The sequence below is a fragment of the Nanorana parkeri genome, unplaced genomic scaffold (assembly GCF_000935625.1).
Source record: "Nanorana parkeri isolate BGI_ZX_2015 unplaced genomic scaffold, ASM93562v1 scaffold996, whole genome shotgun sequence".
NCBI lineage: Eukaryota > Metazoa > Chordata > Amphibia > Anura > Dicroglossidae > Nanorana > Nanorana parkeri.
Window position 1 is genome coordinate 308,705 of NW_017307264.1, and position 9,739 is coordinate 318,443.

Consider the following 9,739-nt stretch of genomic DNA (forward strand, 5'->3'; position numbering starts at 1 on the left):
GTCAATGTGCCAGAACCAGTTTCATATCAATAGTATCATAGTAGATTTCCACAGTCCTGGAATAAGGGATTTATCCGCATTGAGCAGGTGGTAGAGGAGCAGGCGCTTTGTGACATGACAAAGATGAGTGATAAAGCAAAGCTGGGTAGAATCGTAAAGAGTATCCCAAGATCTTGTCAAGAAGGACATGACGACCACCAGATGTGAAACATAGTACCTTTCTCTCTGACATATCCAATAGGTGTGGGGCAATTGTAGGTAAAAGATTAGGTGTGCAGTACCATGGGGTGCAATGCTTATAGTTGGTCTCCTGAATAGTGACATTATTGGAGCCTTTGTTCATAGCCTCCTAATTATAGTCCGTTATAGCAACATGTATTTCCTTCTCCCAGCCCTTAGCCACCACATCTGCCATGGGTGCAATATGGGAAAACAGAATACAGGGTACGGATAAGGTGACCGATGAGGTGGAAGTGCATTAACATTCCAAGTCAGCGAGGTCACAGGCATACGTTGATCTGTTGGAAGACACTTGAAGAAAATGGTGTATTTACAAATGGGACCATTGTGGGAGAGTACACGCTTGTAAAGCAGTCTGAAGATCATGCCGAGATAATAATGAGCCTTGGAAAAACATCCGTGCCTGGAGGGTAGGAATGCACACCCTGAGTGCAGAAACGAGCGATCCATGCCAGACTGGCCAGGACGACCAGTTGGAACAGGTCGGGGTCAAGGAACCAGCAAGGTGCACACCTCTAACGTCCTACGCACTTGATAAAATACCTGAAGAGTAGCGTATATAAAGGGATGAGTGTTGAAAACGGCGTACATCCATCTTAGCCAGCCAAGGACATGAGCCCAGAGAAAGTGGAGAAAAAGAGTGCCCCTAGCCCATCCACTCCTTTTGGGAACCATGAATGTTACAATGTACTACTCTAGATATATGGCAGGCCCAATAGTATTTGAGGACACCAGGAAAGCCTATGCAACCCTTAGACTTCGAAAAATTCACTTGCATATCCTAGAGCAGGGGTCTTAAACCTCCGGCCCTCCAGCTCTGGTGGAACTACAAATCCCATGAGGCAGTGCAAGATTCTCAAAGACATGACTCCCGGAGAGAGATGTATCATGGGATTTGTACTTTCACTACAGCTGGAGAGCCGGAGGTTTGAGACCCCTGTCCTAGAGGGTTTTTCATGCCATAGATAGGTCCATGGGAAGGGCAATAGGAATCGTCTGAAATAAGTAAGAGTTTTGGCAGTCCATTTATTTTCACTATTGCAGCCCTGCCCAACCAGGAACCTGCTTAATCTTAAATGTTCATCCGATTTTAAATCATGCTACCTCAGTTAATGGCCTGAGCTAGGTAATATTAGAGAACATTGTTGGCAGAATTAACTGTTTACACAGGTCTCCACACCTGTGAATCATCAGGGTCACATCCTGTTCTCTTTGCTGCAGATCAGTCTTGTTAATGTCCTCTCTAGTGCTTATTTGAATCTGATTAGTGACTGTGGGGAGAACAACTTTGTTGCATGAGATCCAATAAATTCACTCGATAGACATATTGGTAAATTAATGTCTATTGCATCACCTCTGCATTGTTTAAACACTAAGAAGTTAATGTGCCTGATACCAGCAGTAGTTTTGCTTATGATTGTATTCCAGTGGTCAGTGGAAAATGTCTGAATACAGTAACACAGCCTATTGGAACTACAAGGAGTTGCAAGTGGTCCATTTCAACACTGGTTGTAAGAATGGGTGCCACAATGAGTTGGTAGGTACCTGCCACCTAGCAAGGCTTCAAGGTCTTTAGCTATGATTGTATAGATGGATGGTTTTAGGAGCCCACACTGCTTCAGAAAGGCCATGTCAATGGAAGCCTCTTTATGTAGGGAGGCTTACAGTGAGCTCATGCAGTGATGTGATGTCATTGCCAGGTCCTTTGTGGAAAGGCCGCATAGGCCATGACCTTAATTTCAGCATTTAAAGCTGATGTCTGGGTATGTAATTGTAAACTTATGTTGAAGACTGCTACCTAACCTATAATCACATTACAAGTAATTTGGCTTGTATTCAGTAAAATGCCCCTATATTCTCTGCAGGTAGTGATGATGCCATTACATCAGTGTTACCTATTGTGGAAATTCCCCACTCTGATGTGCCCTTACTAAGAAAATTAAAACTTGAGCGTTAATAGGCCTAAACATCTCACATATTATTGCCCACGTTTCTCCCCAAACCACTTCTAAAGGTCTGGCCACCTATTGTCTTTCTGAAAACAGCTCTTGGAAGATGTGTGGACACAGTATTTTGGTAAAAGTTACATTATAAATAAATAAAAACATATTTTATATATCACACTCTGGAGTTTAGCTTTAACCCTAGAACAAAAGAATATGTAAAATAATTTGTTATACAGAATTCTAGGAACTATCTTTGACAGTTTGTTGTATAACATAATGCCCTTTTTTTTTATTTTTTTAGCATGATCATATGAGGAATTCATACTGAAACATGTGTCTCAATTTAAAAACAATTCTGGGTCTTATGGTTGAGCTCATAGTTTAAATATGCTTACATTAAAGGAGAACTATGAGGTGAGTGCTTTTCACTCACCTCATAGTTCTAGCCGACCTGTGACAATGAGACTGTCACAATACTGACTGCACATGCTGGAATGATAAAATGCACTGCGCTACTTATAGGACTACATACACCTATTTCAGTGCACAATGGATTAAATCAATAAATGAATCATAAAAGTTCCAAAATGAATCCCAGTGACCTCCTATATCACCACTGTAAATGATAACCATCACAAGGTGTGACACATGAAAATGTATAAAATAGAAATGAAAATAGAATAATGTAAAATCACAATGTGCAAAGACTCACTCTTCAATATCTCTGTGCTGTGTATCCTCCAATCAACATCAGTGTCAATCTACCCGCTGTGGGCATAACATGTACAGATCCTGGTGCTGCTCTGGGAGGGTATTTAACCTCTCCCTGCAGTGAGACCTGTGAGTCAGTAATGTTGCCATATCCTGTTTCCTGTAAACCAGTTTCCAGTAACCAGTATCCTGTTTCTGCCTTGGCCCCTGACTCCTGATCCTCCAATATCCTGTTTCTGCCTTGGACCCTGACTCCTGACCATTACCCCTGAGGTCTCACGATATGTGGCTCTCGGCACTTGTCGTTTGTGTATCGTGTGGCTCTTATTTGTTTCTTGTGGGTGGTGGTGGTGGTATTGTCTGTGTTTATGTGGTTTGCTATATCCTTTAAACTATTATTCACAAAGATTGTTGTGGTATCTGCAGTGTGGTCACATAATCAGTTCACCTGTATAGGTACCTGCACGTGGTGTTGGAACACCTGTGCTCGGTATTGTGACATACTCACATATTCTGTAGAAAATAATAGTTTCAAACAATAAACCGGACGCCCGTCTCTTCAGGGCTCCAATCTCTGATCCACAAGTGTAATTAACTCATCATGCGGCCGCGCTTTAATGCGTTTTGACATGCGAGAATTCTTCTGAACGACGTTCACCTGACTGCGCATGCACCTAGACCTTATCTACCAAACGACCTTCAGCAAAGGCTAGTTAGTTCTAGCTTCAGGCTGGTATGTGCTTACAGTTTAAATAATTGCAGAAAGGTCCTTTCTGTCAGAAGAAGAGACAGAATGGCTGAATATGAACAAAATGGAGGACAAAGAATTTCATATATACACATTCTTTCACAGAACTGTGTAGTTGCAATGATTTGAGCTCAGGGAATGTTCTTGAATATTGCCTTGAAGATTATATTACTGGAAATCAAAAACCTGGTGATAAAAAAGGGAACTTGTTGGTAACTGCTCAAATTGAAGATATAGTTAGCTTTCCTTGGAAAAATAGACCTGCTCCTATGCCAGGTAACTTTTCCAGGCACTCAATGAGTGCTCAGTAATGGGTAAAAAAAGAAAAACGACTATCAATTGTTAAATGTTTGCAAACAACCATCCCCTCTAATGAAAGGGGTTGTTTACTTGTGTAACATGTAAAGAGTAAGTAAGACAAATTCTGCATGCAAATGAGACAAAAAATAACCTTGAGACTATTTCATTTGACGTCTATGTGTGATTGCAAAGTTGAAAGTGTGATTTGCTTGCTGGGATGAATTAGTTTCCCTAAATGAAGTTGACTTGAAGAAGGAAATAATTTGCATTAGAGATAAAATATAGTATATTGACACTTGGTTTTTAGACCAGCCTTTCTCAACCAGAGTTCCTCTAGAGTAACGATGACGAACCTATGGCACCAGAGGCCCCCCGGATGGCACTGAAGCGTAGGTGTCGGTTGATGGGGCCCGCACACTCTAGGTTCTCACCTGGAGCACGCCACGTGTGTGTGTGTGTGTGTGTGTGTGTGTGTGTGTGTGTGTGTGTGTGAGGCTCTGCCACAAGGCGGGGACCTGGACAGGCTGGTCCAGTTCCTTTAGTTGGAAGAACCCTGGGGGCCTTGGACAAGTACCCCTATCCACGCACCATCTGGGATGGAGAGCAGACATCTACTACTTGAAGTCCCCCAATGCGCTCAAAGAGCTCTGCAAGACTGCTACCCGTCCCCCTACTGCCAAGAGGTACCTGACTGAGATCACCAGCCTGTCCCTCACCCACGTCAGCAACTGGTTCAGGAACTGGAGGCAGCAGGACTGCAACCTGTCCGAGGCGCAGTCCAAGAGGTGAGCCAGACGGCAGCCCACCCCCTGCTACTGTATTCCACTCCGCCATTGTTACCGCTGATGCTGCAAGATGGCTGCACAGGAAACTTTTTCTGCACTTTTTTTTTTCCTGGCAGAGTCAATCGTACTGACAGAAGATGGCAGCTCGGGGCATGGCAGGGAGCAGGCTCGCTGTGCTTTGAAACCTGTTTCTGGGCTCAGGGTTTTATTCAGATGATGAGAGGAGATGGACTCCTTGCCGGGGTGCTCTGATCCTTGTTGGTGTGGTTGTGGCTGTCGTGCTGGTGACTTCTGCAGGAAGTGTTGGATTTAATCAGTTGGTGAGGTGAGTGGTGTATTTTTATGAGTGTGGGTGATGTGTGTGATATATCTGTTTGATATGAGTGTGTTTGATATGAATGTGTGTGATATGTGTGTGTTTGAAATTAGTGATATGTGTGATGTGTGTGTTTGATATGGCACCCCTGCATTTCTGTCCGATAATGCACCCCTTTGCGCAGAAAATTGTTGCAATTACAAATGTTTAGGCATTCTCATGTTTATTTCTTTTGTTTGTATTGGTATGACACAAAATTAACAGCTTTTTGATGAAATACAATTACAACTTTTAGGTAAAGCCCGCCATTCTACTGTTTTCAGAAAAAGAAATGAGGCCTTTAAAGAAAAAAATACGGTCCCTACAGTCAAACATGGTGAAGGTTCACTGATGTTTTGGGGTTGCTTTGCTGCTTCAGGCACTGGATGTCTTGATTGTGTGCATGGCATTATGAAATCTGAAGACTACCAAAGAATTCTGGGTGCAATGTAGGGCCCAGTGTCAGAAAGTTGGGTCTCCGTCAGAGGTCATGGGTCTTAGAGCAGGACAATTACCCAAAGCACACGTCAAAAAGCACCCAGAAATGGTTTCAGACAACGCGCTGGACAGTACTGGACTGGCCAGCAATGAGTCCAGATCTAAATCCCATAGAGCACCTGTAGGGGGAGATCTCAAAACAGCAGTTGGGAAAGGAAACATTCCAATCTGGGAGACTTGGAGCAGTTGGCGAAAGAAGAGTGGTCCAAAATTCCTGTAGAGAGGTGTAAGAAATGAATTGATGGCTACAGGAAGCGATTGATTCCAGTTATTTTTTCCAAGGGCTATGTTACCAAATATTAATTGAGGGTGCCAATGATTTTGTCCAGTCCATTTTTGGAGTTTTGCGTGGAATGTGTCAGATTTGGCTTTTTTTCTCCACTTTTTTGTGTTTTACAAATACAAACAAAAGAAATAAACATGAGAATGCCTAAACATTTGTAATGGCAACAATTTGCTGCGCAAAGTGGTACATTATCTGACAGAAATGCAGGGGTGCCAATAGTTTTGGCCATGACTGTATGTGAGTGATTGTATCTATGAGTGTAGAAATATTTGAATATCTGTGTTTTCCTATTTTGCCTATGCCTTTTGATGCTGATGGAAAGCATAATGGACACTCAAAGTAAATATGTGGCCTTGTGGAGCCCCTGGGTCCTTTTCATATAAATTCAGGCAATCCGACATCGGATTCCATGTGGCTATCTAGACCTGGGTGGATTTGTCTTATTTGAATGGACTTGGTAGCCTGTTGACCAGTGATGTGGAGTCAGATCTATGCATCGTGCATGCCCCTTACCCTTTCTGTCTCGATTCCTTGGTATTGGTGGGTGGATGATTCCTTCCCTGGCACCATATACTGTATTTCTTTTGTGTTGGTATAGAGATGCAATGTTTTTCTTGAAGTTAAGCTATAGACTAACATCTTCAGCAAGTGGAGAAGTCAATGAGGATCGCAAAATTGTGACAGATGGCGCACGCGCACTAGTGCCATCTTGTCAAAATCTACAACGGACGTGACATCACGAGTTGGAGATCTTGACGAGTTGGCCGCCTCATCAGAACAAAGGCTCTCAAAATATGCATTGCTATATACTGTATGTTCCATCGCTGAAAAATTAGATAGTTCATACTGCTTTTGGTGTTGCCTTTTTCATGTTTTTTGCTAGTTTTAAACTGATACCATTCTTGCTTTCCCAGAATGTAGTAGTCCCCCTATGATCTGAATTTAGAGCATCCATTAGGGTCCATCTCTTCAACCTTAATTGCCTTGATTACTCAACGAACTCCTGAATATATCTGGTGTAGTTCAGATCTGACACCTAAGAAGAATTGGAAACCCATACTAGCAAATTTGATAAAGACTTCCAGAGAGCATGGTAATGCATGGTAACCAATCATATTTTATCTTTTTATTACCTTTCTACTAGTGCTAGACAGAGGAAATGAGAGGGACCTTTAATTGACAAATACAGAGCTCCATGGCAAAATGTGGATGTGTCTTATTGTAGTTATGCATGGTAAATACCCATAGTGTAACATTATTTTTAGCATAGTTTGAAGGAAGTATTGTTTTTATGACGATAGTTGTACCGTATTTTTCGCTCCATAAGACGCACCTTTTTTCCCCCAAAAGGAGGGGAAAATGTGCCTGCGTCTTATGGAGTGAATACCTATCGCAATCCGGAGCGCCTTATAGAGCGCGAAATACGATAATTCATCTTTCCAGTAGCAGAATAGCTGACCCTACCTGGCATCCACTGTTACTGCACATTACAAGTTGCTGACAGAATTGTTATGTCAGGTAAGAAACGCCTGTCATAGGCTGATTTCAAGTTAAACAAGCCTTTCAAAGATCTTCCACATGCAACAAAAGACTGTCAGGAACTTCACATGTAACAATTGTGACATAAGGCAAGGGGAAGTCATTGAGGGGCGATATACAGGTGAAACTCGAATAATTAGAATATCGTGCAAAAGTTCATTTATTTCACTAATGCAACTTAAAAGGTGAAACTAATATATGATATAGACTCATTACATGCAAAGCAAGATAATTTGTTGTTCAGGAGTGGCTTGACAAGAGGAATACGACATTTGAAGCCCATGTCCAGGATCCGTCTGTGTGTGGTGGCTCTTGATGCATTGACTCCAGCCTCAGTCCACTCCTTTTCCTGACAATCCTCTCCAGACTGCGGTCATCCCTGCTGCTTGTGCACCTTTTTCTTCCACAGTTCTCCCTTCCACATAACTTTCTATTAATGTGCTTTGATACAGCACTTTGGGAACATCCAACTTCTTTTGCAATTACCTTTTGAGGCTTTCCCTCCTTATGGAGGGTGTCAATGATGGTTGACACCCTCCTTTGCAGGTGTTACGGCTTAATTAACTGATTAGAGTGTGTGTCAGGGGGGTACGGCTGGGCCGTGAGTGGAACCCCTTGGCAGGGGCGGCAAGCCAAATTCCTAGGTCGTGGTACACAGGGAAAATCCAAGAAGAATAGTCAGGTCCAATCTGGGTCGAAGCAGGCAGCTAGTTTCAGTAACGGAAGGGTAAGCCAAAGGGTCGGTAATCAGGAGTCCAAGCAGAGGTTCAGGAATAAAGACAGGTTCAAGGCACAGGGAGCTGGGAGATCACACCATAGGGATAGAATAACTCAGCAATGAGCCAGGCCTCTGACTGGGCTTTTATACTCAGTGGAGGATTGAGACCACTCCCCGGCTACCGAGGCAACCAGGTAGCCTCTCCATCAGGAGCCAATAGCGAGAGAGGGGCAGAGGGTGTATGCTGGGAACCTCCCCCAGCAAGGATCACACCTGACACCAGTAACAGGCGCACACGTCCCCGTGCCTGCGCGCGCAGCCTGTCCACCGCGCACACGCACTTGTCGCGCATGCGTACCTGCAATCCTGGTACCAGGGGTCCTGCCAGGAAGGGGAACCCGTGCCCCCCGCCGCACATGGCCACCCCGAGGAGAGGTAAGCCCCCTAGTACCCTGACAGAGGGACACTTTAAGCCTAGAATATTGCGCCTTTTCACAATATTCTCATTTTCTGAGATTGTGGATTTGGGGTTCTTGGGGTTTTCATGAGCTGTAAGCCATAATCATCACAATTATGACAAAAGGTGAAGGCTGGAGCATGATGCTGCTCTGGCCTGGGACTCAGACAGCATTCTGAGAGAGCTACAAGGTGGATGTTTGTGAGCAGGGGCATAACTAGAAATCACAGGGCCCCATAGCAAAATTTTGTATAGGGCCCCGTGATTTCTAGTTAGAGCCCACTCGAGATCCCACCTGAGGGTGAACTTGCAGAGCCCACAAAATACTCTCTATGGTGGGCTCTGCAGGGTCACCCTCAGGTGGGCTGATCGCACTCCTTACCTGTCCTCCTCCTCCACGGTCGCTGATGGGCCCCGCCTCCTCCTCCGTCGCCGGGCCCGCCTCCTTCCCTTCTGCCGACCACGGGCCCCGCCTCCTCCACTGCTGCTGGTCTCTCTCATTGACTCTGTGGAGAGGAACGCGCTGCTGCACAGATTACTGTCAGTGATCTGTGCAGCGGCGTGTTCGTCTTCAGCCGCCAGTGAAAGCCACCAGCAGAGGATCCCATAGCAACCCAGGCGGCCCGCACGGCATCTGGCCGGGCCCCACTGTCCCCGGGCCCCATAGCAGCTGCCTGGGTCGCTATGGTGATTGTTACGCCACTGTTTGTGAGTAAAAGGTTGCTAAAATTACTTTGGTTTTGTGAGGTGGCTGAGATAAGCTCACCACCTTGTAGAGAGGAAACCTGCCTGTTTAGTCAGAGCCCGGATGGCAAGGATTTACTTTCTGTTTTATTTTGTTTTATGGCAACCTTTTAACCACTTGAAGGCCATAGTGTTTCACCCCCTTCCTGGCCAGGCCATTTTTCAGTATTCAGCACTGCGGTACTTTGACTGATGTTTATTCCGTCATGCAACGCTTTACTGAAACGATTTTCATACCATTTTTTGGGGACAGATAGAGCTTTCTTTTGGTGGCTTTTATTCACCACTGGGGTTTTTATTTTTTACTATATAACAAAAAAAGTACCCTAAATTTTGAAAAAAAACATGTTTCCCTATAAAATGTTATGAAACATTTTTTTTCACCCCAATTTTTTGGTAAAATATAAAAGTC